This window comes from Scyliorhinus canicula, chromosome 27 (genome assembly GCF_902713615.1).
Source record: "Scyliorhinus canicula chromosome 27, sScyCan1.1, whole genome shotgun sequence".
NCBI lineage: Eukaryota > Metazoa > Chordata > Chondrichthyes > Carcharhiniformes > Scyliorhinidae > Scyliorhinus > Scyliorhinus canicula.
Window position 1 is genome coordinate 3,309,963 of NC_052172.1, and position 18,685 is coordinate 3,328,647.

Here is an 18,685-nt window from a genome sequence, read left to right on the forward strand (position 1 = left end):
TACGACAGGTTTGGTAAGGCCTGACTGCCGCCCTCTCTGAAGCACCCTCTTCCTAATCCTCGCTACCTTACCTGTCCAAACTAATGATGAAATCAACTGTCCCACCCCCAAAAAAATGTTTTCGTCAAAGAGGCTGGTGGGCATTGAAATAAGAATACAAACCGTGGCATAATATTCATCTTTACTGCCTGCACCTGGCCTGCCAACGATAGGGGAAGGCTAGCCTAACTCCGGAGCGAGCGATGAGCCCCATCTAGCTTATAGAGGGAGGGGTCCTCCTCTTCCTCCTCCCCCAACAACTTGGCGAACATCTCCGCAAAATACTCCTTCGGCTTCCGGCCCTCCAGCCCCTCAGGAAGTCCCACAATCTGCTGATTCCGACTTTATGACCTGTTCACCAGGCTCTCCACTTTAGCTCTCAGCCCTTTGTTACTCTCCTGCATCTTCCGCAGCTCCTCACCCATCAAGGTGAACAGGTTGCTGGGCCGCGACAAAGCCTCCTCCATCGCCCCGCTCAACCTGCTCCCCCACTGCCGTCGACGCCTTTCCCAGAGCCTCCTTAATCAGAGCCAGCGTATCATCCACCAACTCCTTGAGTGAGGTTATCAACCCCTTCCGATGCCTTTCAAAATATTTGGCGACATTTGTTATGGGCCAGGGTTTAGAGAACCCCAAAGTGTCTCATGGAGTTCACCTGACCCACAACTTTTAATAGATTGTGGTTCTGGGGAGCACACGGGCCTACTTTGCAGGTGTGGTGCAACAGAAATCTACAGTACTTTTAAATTAAAACAATGTTTATTTATGAAACCAGTTAACATTTTATAAACCCACAGTAAACATCAACACCAATCAGCCCCACAAATACAGTACTCTATAAGTAACCCTTAATCTTTCCTTGCAACATCCATAAGACATAAGACCCTTTCTAACACAGATATCAGGTTTAAATTCTCTACTGAGAGCAGTCAGCACTTTGAAATCACCCAAATGATCTGGAGACAGCCTTTAGATAGCAGAGAGATCCTTGTACAGCTGCTTGCTTTGACTGCAGCTATCCAGCTCTCAAAACGAAACTAAAAACCCACAGACAAACACCAGCTTTTGTTCAAAGCGAAAGTTAAAGACAGCCAGCCCAGCTCCACCCACACCCTGACATCACTGCAGCTATTCGATAAATACCCATTTCTGAAAGGTACATCCACTGCAGCTATTTAATAAATACCCATTTCTTAAAGGTACTCTCACATGACACCTGACACTCAAACTCCACCGCCACCACTTCAGCCAGTGTGTAATGGGGGAAGGCCCCACCCGGCCAGTTAGATCCCGCCTCCTTTCCTCCCACAGAACTCCGCACCGAACTCTAAATCCCAGGCGGACTATCGCTCACACCCTTTCGCCCGTATTCTTCTTCTGGGTTTCCAACATCCTTTAGCCGTCGCAACCTTTCTAGAGATCAATCACGTAATATCTCCCCCCCCCCCCCCTCAAATCTGGCTGAAAAGGGCCAAAAACAAAAACTACTTATCACCCAGTAGGCAACTTGGAACTTGTCGTTCTGGGTTGGGAGTGATGCGAATGGCAAAGACTGAAGGAGTCAGAGCAGCTACGTGGATACTGGGCAAGGACCTGCACAATGCACACTCTGCCCATGGGAGGTGAGCAGTGAAGTTGGCATTTAGCAGCCGCAGTGAAGGTGTAGGCCAGTCATTTGCCTCCTTGAAACAAGGGTGTGCAAGTTAGAACCTGTCCTCCATTCCCCTCCCTTCTGAAAATGGACCAGGTTTGGGGGCCGGGGCAACCTGATTTCTACCTCTGCTGTCACTTTTACTCAGATGGAGAAGCCTCTCCCTCGGCCTGAGAATGCAGGCCATCAAATAAAGCTACCACTTTGTGGTAGGCATCTGCCTGTTACTAAACTGAACTGGCTGCATCTGTTAGCACACGCACACACACACAGAGATGGACACACAGATATACATACACACACACACACACACAGATGTACACACGCACACACAAATGTATGCACACACACACACAGATGTACACGCACACACACAGATGTACACACGCACATACAGATGTATGCACATGCACACACAGATATACACACACACACAAATGTATGCACACACACACACAGATGTACACGCACACACACAGATGTACACACGCACATACAGATGTATGCGCACGCACACACAGATATACACACACAGATGTATGCACACACACAGATGTACACATGTACATACAGATGTATGCCCATGCATACAGATGTATGCACATGCACACAGATGTATGCACATGCACACAGATGTACACATGCTCATACAGATGTATGCACATGCACACAGATGTACACATGTACACACAGATGTATGCACACACACACAGATGTACACGCACACACACATGTACATGCACATAGATATATGCACACACACACAGATGTACACACACACAGATGTACACATGCACACACATGTACACACACACACAGATGTACACAAGCATACGCACACAAATGTACGCACACGTACACACAAATGTATACCCACACATGCGTCACACACATACATAGATGTACACACACAAATGCGCGTCGCACACACACACATAGATGTGACGATGTACGAAAATTCGTCAACTTCTTGGTACAATGTAAGAAAAGCTGACCAAGCCATTCCAATATACCAGACCCCCATAAGACCTGATAAGGCCGACTCCGCATAACTTAAAGCATGAATAAGATCAGAGAAGGTCAAACTATTCCAAAATGCCTGACCTCTGTAAATTCTGATAAGATTAACTACTCATGACCAAGGGCTGTATGAGTAAGACAAGATAGGGTCAGGGATGAAGGAGTCACCGACCGTTTAATGTTCTATCAAAGGACAAGATAAGGGTATGAGTGATGAGACAAAGAGTTCTAGGAGGTCAGCAGGTTGTGCCATAATTTATGACATTGCTTATGTTTCTACTACTGATCGAATTCCTGAATAAACTCTAGTCACCCAATTCTGATAATAATGTATGAATACTGAACTGATTCTTTGTGTAAGTGCGGACTTGAGGAGGAATTAGCACTTTGTAACACTTTGTAAACTCAAGTTGCAGCCAATACTGCATGCAGTCCTTTCGTAAATAAAGACTAGTTATTTGGTCGGAACAAACTTTGTTGAGTCTTTCTACCACGGTCAAGAAGCAGGAAAAATATTGACTTCTACATAGATGTACACTCACACGTGCACACACAAACACACACAGATGTACACACGCATATGCACGCACAGATAAATTGCACAGAAGAATCTTCTAACCAAGGTTCCACCCTGAAACACTATTTCTATGTCAATGTGACGCACACATCCTATTTCAAGGTAGGAATGCAAATTTAATTTCAACATTTTTGTCGATTCTGGGAAACCATATGAATAATTTCTATCTCCAATGGAATTTTTCAACCCTCTTCCCAGAATTGCTAACTTTCCGCTTTTATGGAGATCCGGATAATCCATACAGTGCAGAAGGAGGCTATTCAACCCATCAAATCTGCACCGACCCTCTGAGAGAGCACCCTACCTAGGCCCACTCTCCTGCCCGAGCCCCATAACCCTAGCTAATCTGCCCATCTTTGGACTGTGGGAGGAAACCAGAGCACCGGGAGGAAACCCACCCAGACACGGGGAGAATGTGCAGACTCCACACAGACAGTCACCCAAAGACACAATTGAACCCGGGTCCCTGGCGCCATGAGACAGCAGTGCTAACCACTGTGCCATGCCTGACTCTGGTCCAGCAATGGATCATCGACTGTTCACGTTTTTTCACATCACCTCTGACCTTGTCAGACAAACATGTTCGTTTTTAAACTGTAATTGACTCCAAGCTTATTTGAATCACATTCACGTCAATGTTGCTCACCTGTTTCTCAATCAGCTGCCGTGATTTATCTAGGCTTAAAAGTTATATTCTAAAACAAATGAATCATACATTAGATACAACGATATATCCCATAAAGAATTCTGACGCCTGGGAGACATCACCGTCTAACACTCCCAGCAATATGAAAAGTTACCATTTACCAGTATTCTCTGCTTCTGCTCTTTGGCCAGTTTACCATCCATGTTATTCTGCCAATGTCCTCTTAATCCTACTGCTTTCAACACGTCTATTTTAGATACCATTAGAAAGTCCATATATACTACATTGACTACACTTCCCTCATCTGTCCTCGCTTACTTCATCAAAGAATGCAGTCAAGTTTCTCCAACATATGGGCACTGTTGTCCGCAGCCATAATGGGGAGGAGGTGGCGCAGTGGGATTGTCCCTGGACTGGCAAACCAGATACCCAAGGTAATGCTCTAGAGACCCAGGTTCGAATCCCGCCAGGGCAGTTGGTGAAATTTAAATTCAATGAAAATCAGAAATTAAAATTGTAATGATGACCATGAAACCATTTCCGATTGTCGTAAAATCCCATCTGGTCCATTAATGTCCTTCAGGGAAGGAAATCTGCCTTCCTTACCCGGTCTGGCCTACATGTGAATCCAGACCCACAGCGATGTGGTTGACTCTTAATTGCCCCCCTCAAGGGCAACTCGGGATGGGCAATAAATGCTGCCACAGTCCCAAGAACGAATTTTTAAAAAAATTATGGCGGCAGTCTGAACTCGCAAGAGAGCTGGGACCTCCATCTGAGTCTCCACTGCCACACCCAGACATCAAGTGGCTTTGGCAAAAGCTGCGGTGAAAGTTAAGACGATGGTCACCAGACGCTACACTGTGGTCGTCCTGGAGTTGGCCACCATCCACACATTGGAAAGGATAGATCCAAGCTCTGTGCAATGGCCTGTGCCATGCTCCCTGAGACAGGAAGCTGGTACGCCTGCGAACGCATCGACCATCTTGGTGTGCGGTCTCACCAGCGTTTCCCTGTCGGTTGCCTCAATGAAGTCCTCAGCTGAATCCCCTGCTGCGGAACTTTTTGTGACCTTGCTCTCCAGTAGATACTTAGAACCCTAGAATTCCTACAGTGCCATTCGGCCCATCGACTCTGCAACAACCCTCTGAAAGAGCATTCTGTCCAGGCCCACTCCTCCGCAACCTCACCCAACCGTTGGATACGAAGGGCAGTTTATCATGGCCAATCCACCTAACCTGCGCATCCGTGGACTGTTGGAGGAAACCGGAGCAACCGGAGGAAACCCACGCAGACACGGGGAGAACGTGCAGACTCCGCACAGACAGCGATCCGAGGCACTGCCGCTGTGAGGCAGCAGTGCTAACCACTGCGCCACCATGCTGCCCATGAAAGAATAAAGAACAGAAAATACAGTGGACAGGATTCCCCGCCTGTCCCCCCCGCCTCCCCCCCCCCCCCCCCACGGCGTGGTTCGTGGGGGCAAAGGTGACCCGACATTGGCCAGCGGCGGGATCTCCTGACGAACATTTCCGCCATTGTTCATGCTGCTTATTCCTGTCGCAGTTCTCCTCTTCGCTGCCCCCTTTAGTATTGTGGATCTCACAGGTGTCACAAACATCTGTTCACTGTTTCACTTCAATCTCAACTCCATTCATCATTGAGACATCTCTAACTGTGGATTAAAACCTCCCATAGTCTATACCTGAGATATCTCTGTTCTAAAATCCACCTGCTAATCACTTACCTGCCAATCTTTGTCTCTAACCCGCCAAGTCGAAACCTGGTCCTTTTCCAGCTCACTGGGCTTGGCTATCCTCAAGTTCAGTATTTCCCCACTGGACTATTTCTCAAATCCATTCACATTGCTGATCTCTATTTCTCAAATCAAACGCTTGCCTCACTTTGTTTCCCCAGATTTCAGTGCTGCGCTGCCTCCTTCCTCGCTAGGCCAGAAGGACACTGATCGAAGGCTGACCCTCGACACTATACCCAAAAAAACGCACCCAGGATAGGTACAGCACGGGGTTAGATACAGAGTAAAGCTCCCTCTACACTGTCCCCATCAAACATTCCCAGACAGGTACAGCACGGGGTTAGATACAGAGTAAAGCTCCCTCTACCCTGTCCCCATCAAACACTCCCAGGACAGGTACAGCACGGGGTTAGATACAGAGTAAAGCTCCCTCTACACTGTTCCCATCAAAAACTCCCAGGACAGGTACAGCACGGGGTTAGATACAGAGTAAAGCTCCCTCTACACTGTCCCCATCAAACACTCCCAGGACAGGTACAGCACGGGGTTAGATACAGAGTAAAGCTCCCTCTACCCTGTCCCCATCAAACACTCCCAGGACAGGTACAGCACGGGGTTAGATACAGAGTAAAGCTCCCTCTACACTGTTCCCATCAAAAACTCCCAGGACAGGTACAGCACGGGGTTAGATACAGAGTAAAGCACCTATTTCTGTTGCTAATGGGGTTCCCTGACTCGCAATCAGCTCATCTTTTGCCCTCTTCTGTCTCACGCAATGTCCCACGGTCATACAAAACAGGAGCAGGAGTGGGCCATTCGGCCCCTTGAACCTGCACCACTATGAAGAAGATCATGATTGATCTGTGTATGTAAGTGAGGGAAGCTCTTCTCTCAAATTGTCAGGGTGTTAAAGAGGTGGGGGAGGGGGCCTGCATGGTGGAGGGGGGGGGGGGGGTGGATGGGGGTGGAATGGTTCACAAGGCCCTGACGTTCAGGGGTGCTATTTGATGCCAGGGAATCGGCCCAATAGCATGAGGCAACCGTTCCTGGGCGCCGTCTCTTTATTTGTTCCTCCCCTGGTGCTTTGTGGCCATTGTCTTTCCGTGGGGAGATTTGAGCCTCAACGCCATCGTGGCTCCAGTCAATTTACCGTCAGGAATTCCGCCACCCCCCCCTTGTAAAAGTGACTTTCCCTCTTCCAAAAAATCAGAAACAGGAGATTTCCTACCCCAGTATAAATAGTTCAGGAAACGTCAGCATTGGTTTGTTTCAGGAAGTTGCCTCACTTGGTTCTCTGAGCTGCGCACGGGACTGCGGCCAAGGTCACTGGCTAGCGAATCACATCTTTGCATCCCTCGGCCCTTTGTTTGTCACCCCCTGCCCAGAATTGCCGAGAAAAACCGTAAGGTGAGATTTCTGTGTGCCGGACGTCACAAACCTGTTTGTTTAGGGCTGGGTTGGATGGATATGAAGGAAAACTAGGAATCCGGGACAAACATCAGTCAAACAGGAGTGGACTTGTTAAAATAAATGGTGTTTTCCTGTTGCTACAAGTTCCTGTTTACCAATTCATTGTCCTGGTTCCGCAATGGGACATGCTTTAACACACGCGGCCCTCACCAACTCCCAAACAAGGAGTGCAGGCTCAAGAATATAGAAACAGGAAAAGGCCATTCGGCCCCTTCAGCCTGTTCCCCCACTCGATTAGATCATTCGCATCTTAACTCCATTTACTCATCTCAATCAGGCCACCGCTTCATCCCTGATGCGTTACCATGTTCCACTCTCCTCATCATTTTACCCTTTCCAACCCCAGGATAATCTGTGCTCCACTCCCTCCCCAAGGCCCCAAATGTATTGGGAGGACTGGATCATTATCTGAAAAGGGAAGGCACGTAGGGTAACGGGGGAGTAGACACGACGGGCTGAATGGCCTCTTTCTGTGCTGTTACTGTTCTGCGATGTCCTTCCTGAGGTGCAGAGTCAAAAGGTTTACAGCACAGAAAGAGGCCCTTCGGCCCATCGTCTCCGAGCTGGCCATTAAGCACCTATCTACTCTAATCCCATTTTCCAACACTTGCAAGCCTTGCACGCTGCGCTGTCTCAACTGCTCATCTAAACGTTTCTTAAATGTTGTGAGGATTCCCGTCTCCTCCAGCCTTTCAGACAGCGAGTTCCAGATTCCCACCACCCTCTGGGTAAAATGGTTTTTCCTCACATCCTCTCTTAATCCCCTCTAAATCTCCTGCCCCTTACCTTAAATCTGTGCCATCTGGTCATTGACCCCTCTACCTCGGGGAAAGGTTCCTCCCTATCCGCCCTATCTATGTCCCTCATAGTTTCATACACCTCGATCAGGTCCTCCCTTCAGCCTTCTCCACTCTAAGGAAAACATCCCCGGCCTAACCAGCCTCTCTCCATAGCTGTAACACTCCAGCTCAGGCAACATCCTGGTGAATCTCCTCCGCACCCCCTCCAGTGCAATCACAGTGTGGTGATCAGAATTGCTCCCAGTGCTCCAGCTGTGGCCTAACCAGTGTTTTATACAGCTTCACATCACCACCTCCCTGCTCTTATATTCAATGCCTTGGATAATAAAGACAAGGGGCGGAATTCTCCCACCCCCCGCAGGGTCGGGGAATCGCCGGGGCCGGCGTAAATCCCGCCCCCGTCATGGCCGGAATTCTCCGCCAACTGGGAATCGGCGGGGGCGGGAATCGCGCCACGCCGGTCGGCGGGCCCCCCGCAGCGATTCTCCGGCCCGCAATAGGCCGAAGTCCCACCGCTGTCAGGCCTCTCCCGCCGATGTAGTTTAAACCACCTCTGGTGCCGGCGGGAGCAGGCGGCGGGAGCGGGCCCCGGGGTCCTGGGGGGGCGCGGGGAGATCTGACCCCGGGGGGGGTGCCCCCACGGTGGCCTGGCCCGCGATCAGGGCCCACCGATCGGCGGGCGGGCCTGTGCCGTGGGGGAACTCTTTACCCGCCCCGCCCTCCACCCCACGCCCTGCGCCGGGGTGACGCCAGCGGCCCTTGACGCTCCGGCACATGTGCGGACTCACGCCAACCGGCAAAGGCCTTTCGGCCAGCCGTTCACGTCGGTCGGCGGAGCGGGAGGCACTCCTAGCCCCTAAAGGTGCAGAGAATTCTGCACCTTTGGGGAGGCCCGATGCCGGAGTGGTTCTCGCCACTCCGGTACACCGGGACCCCCCCGCCCCCGCCCCGCCGGGTAGGGGAGAATCCCGGCCATGTATCCCATCAGCCTTCTTAATCAGCTTGTCTACCTGTCCTCCTGTCTTCCGAAATCTGTGAACCTGCACACCAAGGTCCCTTTGATCCTCTCTACTTCCTAATGTCCGACCATTCATTGTATATTCCTTTGCCTTGTTAGTCCTCCCAGAATGCATTACCTCACACTTTTCATGGTTAAATTCTATTTGCCACTGTTCTGCCCATCTGACCAGCCCGTCTATATCATTCTATAATCTAAGGCCTTGCTCCTCATTATTTACCACACCACCAATTTTTGTGTCACATCCAGATCATTAATGTACACTACAAACAATAAGGAGCCCAGCACCGATCCCTGTGGTACACCACTGGACAAAACAACCTTCACCCATCACCCTCTGCCTCCGACCATTAAGCCAGTTTTGGATCCAGTTTGCCAAATTTCCCTGGATCCCATGGGCTTCTTCATCAGCCTCCTCTGTGGTACTTTGTCAAAAGCCTTACTGAAGTCCATGTAGACCACATCAACCGCACTACCCTCATCTAGTCACCTCATCAACAAATTCAATCAAATTTGTAAGAGATGATCTCCCTTTGACAACGCCATGCTAACTACCCTTGATTAATCCTTGCCTCTCCAAGTGGAGATTCATTCTATCCCTCAGAATGTTTCCCAGTAGTTTCCCTACCACTGAAGTTAGACTCACTGGCCTGACATTTCCTGGTTTATCCCTACCGCTCTTCTTGAATAATTGCACATTAGTTGTCCTCCTGTCCTCTGGCCTCTGGCACCTCTCCTGTGGCCAGGGAAGATTTGACATTTTTTGTCAGAGCTGCTGTAATCTCTGCCCCCCCCCCCCCCCCCCCCCCCCCCCCGCAGCGACCGGGGATACATCCCATCAGGCCCTGGGGGTTTATCCACTTTCAGGGACCAGGGTAGTTTTCTCTCTCTGTTGAGATGCCCAGAAGAAAACAAAGATAAGAAAACTTTGAGTAGAAACCCATTGACGGGAGTTAAGATGGCGGAGTCGGCTTCTTTCTCTCCGTCCACTCCACTAATGGCTGAGATTCTCACCAGTGTCTTGACAAAAGAGTATGTGAAGCACCGACAACTTGTGTTGGAGGATCTTAAAGGATCAATCCAAGAGGCCTTGGCCCCCATTTGAGTGACTCTGGGAAAAACTAATGAGACTCACGATCAAGAGTATGGAGGTGGCTTTATCATTCCGGAGTGGCTGGATTGAGTCTGATCTGATTTTGAGATCTGAAATGAATAAATTACTGGAAAACAGGTCCAGGAGGCAGAACATCCGGATTTAGGGTTACCAGAGAGGCGGGTCGATCCTATAAGACCATAAAACATAGGAGCCGAATATGGCCACTCGGCCCATCGAGTCTGCCATTCGATCATGGCTGATATTTTTCTCATCCCCATTCTCCTGCCTTCTCCCCATAACCCCTGATCCCCTTATTAATCATGAACCTATCTAACTCTGTCTTAAAGACACTCAGTGATTTGGCCTCCACGGCCTTCTGTGGCGAAGAGTTCCACAGATTCACCACCGTCTGGCTGAAGAAATTCCTCCTCATCTCTGTTTTAAAGGATTGTTCCTTCAGTTTGAGGCTGTGCCCTCTGCTTCTAGTTTTTCCTACAAGTGGAAACATCCTCTCCACGTCCAATCAATCCAGGCCTCTCAGTATCCTGTAAGTTTCAGTAATATCTCGCCTCCTCCTTCTAAACTCCATCGAGTACAGACCCAGAGTCCTCAACCTCAACCAAAACTAAAGAGCTGGTCATTGACTTCAGGAAGCAAAGTACTGTACACACCCCTGTCAGCATCAACAGGGCCGAGGTGGAGATGGTTAGCAGTTTCAAATTCCTAGGGGTGCACATCACCAAAAATCTGCCCTGGTCCACTCACGTAGCGCTATCACCAAGAAAGCACAACAGCGCCTATACTTCCTCAGGAAACTAAGGAAATTCGGCATGTCCACATTAACCCTTACCAACTTTTACAGATGCACTATAGAAAGCATCCTATCGGGCTGCATCACAGCCTGGTATGGCAACTGCTCGGCCCAGGACCGCAAGGAACTTCAGAGAGTCGTGAATACCGCCCAGTCCATCACACAAACCTGCCTCCAATCCATGGACTCCATCTACACCTCCCGCTGCCTGGGGAAAGCGGGCAGCATAATCAAGGATCCCTCCCACCCGGCTTACTCACTTTTCCAACTTCTTCCATCGGGCAGGAGATACAGAAGTCTGAGAACACGCACGCACAGACTCAAAAACAGCTTCTTCCCCACTGTCACCAGACTCCTAAATGACCCTCTTATTGACTGACCTCATTAACACTACACCCTGTATGCTTCACCCGATGCCAATGCTTATGTAGTTACATACTCTGGTGCGGCCACACCTGGAGTACTGCGTGCAGTTCTGGTCACCACATTATAGGAAGGATGTGGAAGCTTTGGAAAGGGTTCAGAGGAGATTTACTAGGATGTTGCCTGGTATGGAGGGAAGGTCTTACGAGGAAAGGCTCAGGGAATTGAGGTTGTTTTCGTTAGAGAGGAGAAGGCTGAGAGGTGACTTAATAGAGACATATAAGATAGTCAGAGGGTTAGATAGGGTGGACAGTGAGAGTCTTTTTCCTCGGATGGTGATGACCAACACGAGGGGACATAGCTTTAAATTGAGGGGTGAGAGATATAGGACAGATGTCAGAGGCAGTTTCTTTACTCAGAGAGTAGTAGGGGTGTGGAACGCCCTGCCTGCAATAGTAGTAGACTCGCCAACTTTAAGGGTATTTAAGTGGTCACTGGATAGACATATGGATGAATATGGAATAGTGTAGGTCAGATAGGCTTCAGATGGTTTCACAGGTCGGCGCAACATCGAGGGCCGAAGGGCCCGTACTGCGCTGTAGTGTTCTATGTTCTATTGTATATCTTGTGTTGCCCTATTATGTATTCTCATGTATTTTCTTGAATTTTGTTTAATTCCCTTTTCTTCCATGTACTGAATGATCTGTTGAGCTGCTTGCAGAAAAATACTTTTCACTGTACCTCGGTACACGTGACAATAAACAATCCAATCCAATCCAATCATAGGACGAGCTCTTCATTCCTGGGATCATTCTTGTGAACCGCCTCTGGACCCTTTCCAAGGCCAGCACAGCCTTCCTTAGATACGGGGCCCAAAACTGCTCACAGTACTCCAAAAGGGGTCTGACCAGAGCCTTATACAGTATACTTACACTCCTGCACTACCTCTAGTCTTCTTGCCATAGTCACTGCCCCATTGCCCTTTCCCCCATTAGGTTAACCTCAAGCCCTCAAGGTGGTCTCCTCCCTGAGAATTTGGAAACAGTTTTGACAACATTGCAAGCTCCTTTCCCTAGTCTTCCCAATTGCAACAATCACCTCTTCCGGTTTGGACCCAACGTTTAAATCTTGGGAAGCGAAGGGTCTGGAGCATTTTGCAGATCTGTTTGCGGAGTGGAGATTTGCCAGTTTTAGGGAGTCAGCTGTTTATTCAAACCTTTTCTCGATATTTTCAAAGTCTCAATTTTTTGAGAAAGGCTTTTCCTTATTTCCTTTGGCGAGTGGTCGATTTGGGACCGATATGGCCATATTCGCACATCCCATTCTGCTCTGTTAAGCGGAGTGAGGGTGTAATGGGAAAGTGAGCTGGGCCCTGTTCTTACTGGTGAGGTTTGGAGTGAGGTCACGGGGTCAACTCTCCATCCTCATGTGTTGGGTTGAGCCTCCTCCAGTTTGAGGTGTAAGGCAGGAACGCCCTTGACTAGGGCAAGGATGAGTGGGTTTTGCCCAAATGTCGAGGATAGGCGTGATCGCTGTTCTCTTGGCCCAGCCAGCCACACTCATATGTTCTGGCCCTGCCCCAAACTACAGGCTTCTGGGCTTCATTCTTTAATACCATGTGGGAGATATTCCATGTGGATTTAGACCCGTGTCCGCTGGTCACCATATTTGGGGTGTCAGATTCGCTGGTAATTCAGTCTGGGGTAGAGGCAGATTTGTCATCTTTGCCTCACTGATAGTCCGGAGGCGAATAATGCTTATCTGGATGTCTTCCACTCTGCCCAGTCCCTCTGCTTGGTTGGGTGACTTAATGGTGCCTGTTCGTGTACGCGGATAGGGAATTCAGAATGTCCAATTCACCAAACAAGTACGTCTTTCGGGACTTGTGGGAGGAAAGCGGGGCACCCGGAGGAAACCCACGCACACACGGGGAGAACGTGCAGACTCCGCACAGACAGTCACCCAAGCTGGGAATCGAACCTGGGACCCTGGCGTTGTGAAGCAACAGTGCTAACCACTGTGCTACCGTGCCGCCCAGCCCTGGGGCTGAGATGATTGACCTCAATAAGCATAGCCATCTCCCTTTATGGTAGGTATCAGTCCAACCGGCAGAGAGTTTTCCTCTGATTCCCATTGACTCCAGTTTTGTTAGGGCTCCTTGATGTCAACACTCGATCAAATGCTGCCTTGATGTTTAGTGCAGCCACTCTCACCTCACCTCTGGAGTTCAGCTCTTTTGTCCATGTTTGAACCAAGGATGTTGCGAGGTCAGGGGGCCCTGACAGAACCACATTTCAGCGTAGTGAGTCTGTGGGGAGACCATTTGACGGACTAGCCAAGTTCTCTGAACTGTTTCAACAGACGGAAAAGAAAAAGAGGAATTTCCTCCCTCAGAGGGCAGCAAATCTGTGGAATTCTTTACCGCAGAGAGGCTGTAGAGGCCGGGTCGTTAAGTATGTTCAAGGCTGAGACAGATTTTTAATCAGTGAGGAAATCGAGGGTTATGGGGATAAGGCCGAGAAAGTGGAGTTGAGGATTATCACATTAGATCAGTCATGACTTCATTGAATGGCGGAGTAGACTTGACAGGCTGAATGGCCTATTTCTGCTCCAATGTCTTATGAAATTCAAAAGACAGTATCTCACTGAGACACAATGGATTATTTTGATTTTTGGGATGTTGAAGCCAAGATCGAAGGCCAGATTTAAACTGAAGCCATTGTTGAGGAGTTTCCACGTACCACTGCCGAGATCAAACAGGAAGAACACTGACAATACTGCGCATCTATAATTAGCTCCCGTCGCTGATGTTTATTGACAGTAGGATTTGGCTGAGAAAACATATTGACCGGAGATTATGAAACACGCACTGTCAGCCACCAGGGCATTGCTCCCCATGGAGAGTGGAAACCAGCCCCTCAAACATCGGTGCCTCATCATTATCTCTTATATTATCATAGCATTTACAGTGCAGAAGGAGGCCATTCAGCCCATCGAGTCTGCACCGGCTCTTGGAAAGAGCACTCTACCCAAGTTCAACACCTCCCCCTATCCCAATAACCCAGTAACCCCACCCAACACTAAGGGCAATTTTGGACACTAAGGGGCGATTTATCATGGCCAATCCACCCAACCTGCACATCTTTGGACTGTGGGAAGAAACCGGAGCACCCGGAGGAAACCCACGCAGACACGAGGAGGATGTGCAGACTCCGCACAGACAGTGACCCAAGCCGAAATCGAACCTGGGACCCTGGAGCTGTGAAGCCATTGTGCTATCCACAATGCTGACCGTTGCTGGGATACCGGACAGATTCAGTACTCAAACAGTCAGCCATTCTTAACGCGAGAGTCTGGATGAAGAATCTCTTTCGACAATTCCACCACAGTGGCATCACATCCTAGCCCCAATTCTGCTCTCACCCAATGTTTACATTCCTTAACTGTGAGTCAGGGGTCACCGAAGAATCATAGATTCATAGAATTTACAGTGCAGAAGGAGGCCATTCGGCCGATCGAGTCTGCACCGGCCCTTGGAAAGAGCACCCCACTTAAGCCAACGCCTCCACCCAATCCCCATAATCCACCCAACCTTTTGGACAGTAAGGGCAGTTTAGCATGGCCAATTCACCTAACCGGGACATCTTTGGACTGTGGGAGGAAACCGGAGGACCCGGAGGAAACCCCACGCAAACACGGGAACGGCGTGCTACTCCGCACAGACAGTGACCCAAGCTGGGAAGCGAACCTGGGATCTTGGAGCTGTGAAGCAACAGTGCTAACCACTGTGCTACCGTGCTGCCTGGGTCGGTGGTTAGTGATTGGCTGTATCCTGACCCATATTTTCTTCCCCTTAATAGCTCAGGGGCAGCGAGGCCAGCTATCTCTCCCCAATGCACCCTGAGGTCAACCACTTCAGCACAGACTAGGAGCCCACCCTCAGGCTTTGTGCTGTGTATGTCTCAGCTGCTCTCTAATAGAACTCAGCTGCCTGTATCCTATCTGTCCCGTGTGTCGATCGCCTTGGCCCTTAATTGGCTCGGTTGGGGTTCCCATGACATGAAAAACCCAACCGTAGGTTCAAAGATTTTACCCATATTGCTATTTTACTTTTCTAATTGGACTTTTCTGCAGAACAAAGAAAAGATGGCTGCTACGAGTCACCTGACCACAGGGTCGGCTCTTTGTCTGGGAGCTGCCCCCCCCCCCCCCCCCCCCCAGGAGTTTGAAGAACAAAATAAATATTTTCTCAGTTTTTAGAATTTCACGTTTCATTGTGGTTAACAAAAGCAGAGGAAGTGCAGGCGAACTGGCCCCCCCATCCTGAACTATTACGAAAGATAGAGACTGAAAGTCATTATACTGGATCTCTCTCCTGAGGAGATACAATGGAATTTTGGCCAGATTCGTGGCTCTAAGCCGCAGAGTGGCATAGTGGTATTGTCACTGGATTAGTAATGCAGAGGCCCAGGGTAATGTGCTGGGGACCTGGATTCAAATCGTACCACGCAAGATGGGGAAATTTGAATTCAATAAAAAAATCTGGAATTACAAGTCGAGCGATGATCATTAAACAATTGTCGATTGTCATAAAAACCCATCTGGTTCCTTTCGGGAAGGAAATCTGCCGGCCTTACCCGGTCTGGCCTACATGTGACCCCAGACCCACGGCGATGTGGTTGACTCTTAAATGCCCCTCTGAAATGGCCGAGCAAACCACCAATCAAGGGATGAGCAACAAATTCCGGTCCATCCAGCAATACCCACCTCTCATGAAAGAATGTAAGAAATATAGGGCTGGATCTCCGGTCTCCCAGCTCCGTGTTTCTCGGCAGCCCCCCCGTTCGCTGGAGGTGGGTTTCACTATTCCCGCCGCTTGCCAATGGGGTTTAACATGGAGGCCCAGAATCCCGCCGGCGGGGGCGCGCTGTTGGCTGGAACAGGGAACCGCAATGGCCGGAGGCCTCCGGCCTACATCTTTGGGCTTCACAGCCAGTCCGCTCTTTATAACATCCAACTAGTGAGCAGAGAAGCCGGCTCCTCCAGGTTCAACAACAACTAGTTTGACTCTGCTGGGAGGTTCTGTACCCTCGCCTACGGAACCGACTCAATCTCTGCCTGTCCACCTCAGCTTGAGGGATTAGCACCAACTGAGAAAGTGGATCCTACACCACCGATCTTCTGCCTGAATGCCGACTAGAAAGATTTTCTCAATGGACTCGGACTTTGTCTCTGGAACTCGTGAACTGATTTTTATAGTCCATGGCCTTCATAGCGTAAAACCCCTTTCTTCCATCCCACCCCTTTTACTGTGTGCGTGCGCACAGTGTGGGAAGTGGCAAATCCCCCTCCCCCCAATTACAGAGACTCCCACCAGAGAAACCCCCTCATGAGAGAGCCCCCCTATTGCAGACCCCGCATAAGAGAAATCACTGCCTGGAAGACCCCCATGAAATTTATTTTTTTTACAATAATTTTTATTGAAATTTTTGGAAAAATATATATCAACAAAACAATGCAATAATAACAATAACAACAATAATAAACACCCCCCGGAACCCGTAACAACACATATAACAAACCCCCCACACCCCCCCCAACCCCAATAAACAACAGAATAAATTAACAGTAAGCAAATTAACTTAAACACTATCCCCCTTTCCCCCCTCCCCCCCCGGGTTGCTGCTGCTGCTGACCTAGTACCCTATCGTTGAGCCAGAAAGTCGAGGAAAGACTGCCACCTCCTAAAGAACCCTTGTACCGACCCCCTCAGGGCGAACTTGACCCTCTCCAGCTTAATGAATCCCGCCATGTCATTAATCCAGGTCTCCACACTCGGAGGTCTCGCATCTTTCCACTGCAGCAAGATCCTCCGCCGGGCTACTAGGGACGCAAAGGCCAAGACATCGGCCTCTTTCGCCTCCTGCACTCCCGGCTCCACCCCAACTCCAAATATCGCGAATCCCCAACCTGGCTTGACCCTGGATCCCACCACCCTCGACACCGTCCCCACCACCCCCTTCCAGAACTCCTCCAGTGCCGGGCATGCCCAGAACATATGGGCATGGTTCGCTGGACTCCCCGAACACCTGACGCACCTGTCTTCGCCCCCAAAGAACCTACTCATCCTGGATCCGGACATGTGGGCCCGGTGCAGCACCTTGAACTGGATGAGACTAAGCCTCGCACATGAAGAGGAGGAGTTCACCTTCTCCAGGGCGTCCGCCCATGTCCCCTCCTCAATCTGCTCCCCCAGCTCCACCTCCCACTTAGCCTTCAGCTCCTCTACCGACGCCTCCCCCACCTCCTGCATTACCTGGTAGATGTCAGACACCTTCCCATCCCCGACCCACACCCCTGAAAGCACCCTATCCCTTACCCCCTGCGGGGGCAACAAAGGGAACCCCTCCACCTGTCGCCTAGCAAATGCCTTGACCTGAAGGTACCTGAACATATTCTCCGGGGGGAGCTCAAACTTCTCCTCCAGCTCACCCAGGCTCGCGAACCTCCCGTCGATAAACAGGTCTCCCAACTTCCTAATGCCCGCCCTGTGCCACCCCACGCACCCGCCATCCATGTTCCCTGGGACAAACCGGTGGTTCCCCCGCAGCGGGGCCTCCACTGAGCCCCCCACTTCCCCCCTGTGTCGCCTCCACTGCCCCCAAATTTTGAGGGTAGCCACCTCCACAGGGCTCGTAGTGTACCTCGTTGGAGGGAGCGGCAGCGGTGCCGTTACCAGTGCCTTCAGGCTCGTGCCTCCACAGGATGCCATCTCCATCCATTTCCATGCTGCCCCCTCCCCATCCATTACCCACTTACGTACCATCGAGACGTTAGCTGCCCAATAGTACCCAGAGAGGTTGGGCAGCGCCAGCCCCCCTCTATCCCTGCCCCGCTCCAAAAAGACCCTCCTTACCCTCGGAGTCCCGTGCGCCCAAACAAATCCCAGAATGCTGCTGTTCACCCTCCTAAAAAAGGCCCTCGGAACAAAAATGGGGAGGCACTGAAACAAAAACAAAAACCTCGGGAGCACCGTCATTTTAACGGACTGTACTCTACCCGCCAACGACAACGGCAGCATGTCCCACCTTTTAAATTCCTCCTCCATCTGCTCCACCAACCTAGTAAAATTGAGCTTGTGCAGAGTCCCCCAGCTCCTAGCCACCTGAACCCCCAGGTACCTAAAACTCTTCACTGCCCTCTTTAGCGGGAGCCTACCAATCCCCTCCTCCTGATCTCCCGGGTGTACGACAAACAGCTCACTCTTGCCCAGGTTCAATTTATATCCCGAGAAACTCCCGAACTCAGCAAGAATCTCCATCACCTCCGGCATTCCCCCCACCGGGTCTGCTACGTACAACAGCAAGTCGTCCGCATACAGCGACACTCGGTGCTCCTCCCCACCTCGCACCAAACCCCTCCACCCCCTCGACTCCCT

At 50.2% G+C, this 18,685-nt stretch overlaps 1 protein-coding gene across 1 annotated transcript in view; it reads left to right on the forward strand.

Annotated features, from left to right (window-relative positions):
- Window positions 1-6,811: 6,811 nt before the first annotated feature.
- LOC119957786 (homeodomain-interacting protein kinase 4-like) overlaps window positions 6,812-18,685 on the forward strand; it is a 53,567-nt gene continuing 41,693 nt past the window's right edge. The window contains exon 1 of the mRNA XM_038785871.1: window positions 6,812-7,096. The gene's annotated coding sequence lies outside the window, so the exon portion shown is untranslated. The remainder of the gene's footprint in view (window positions 7,097-18,685) is intronic.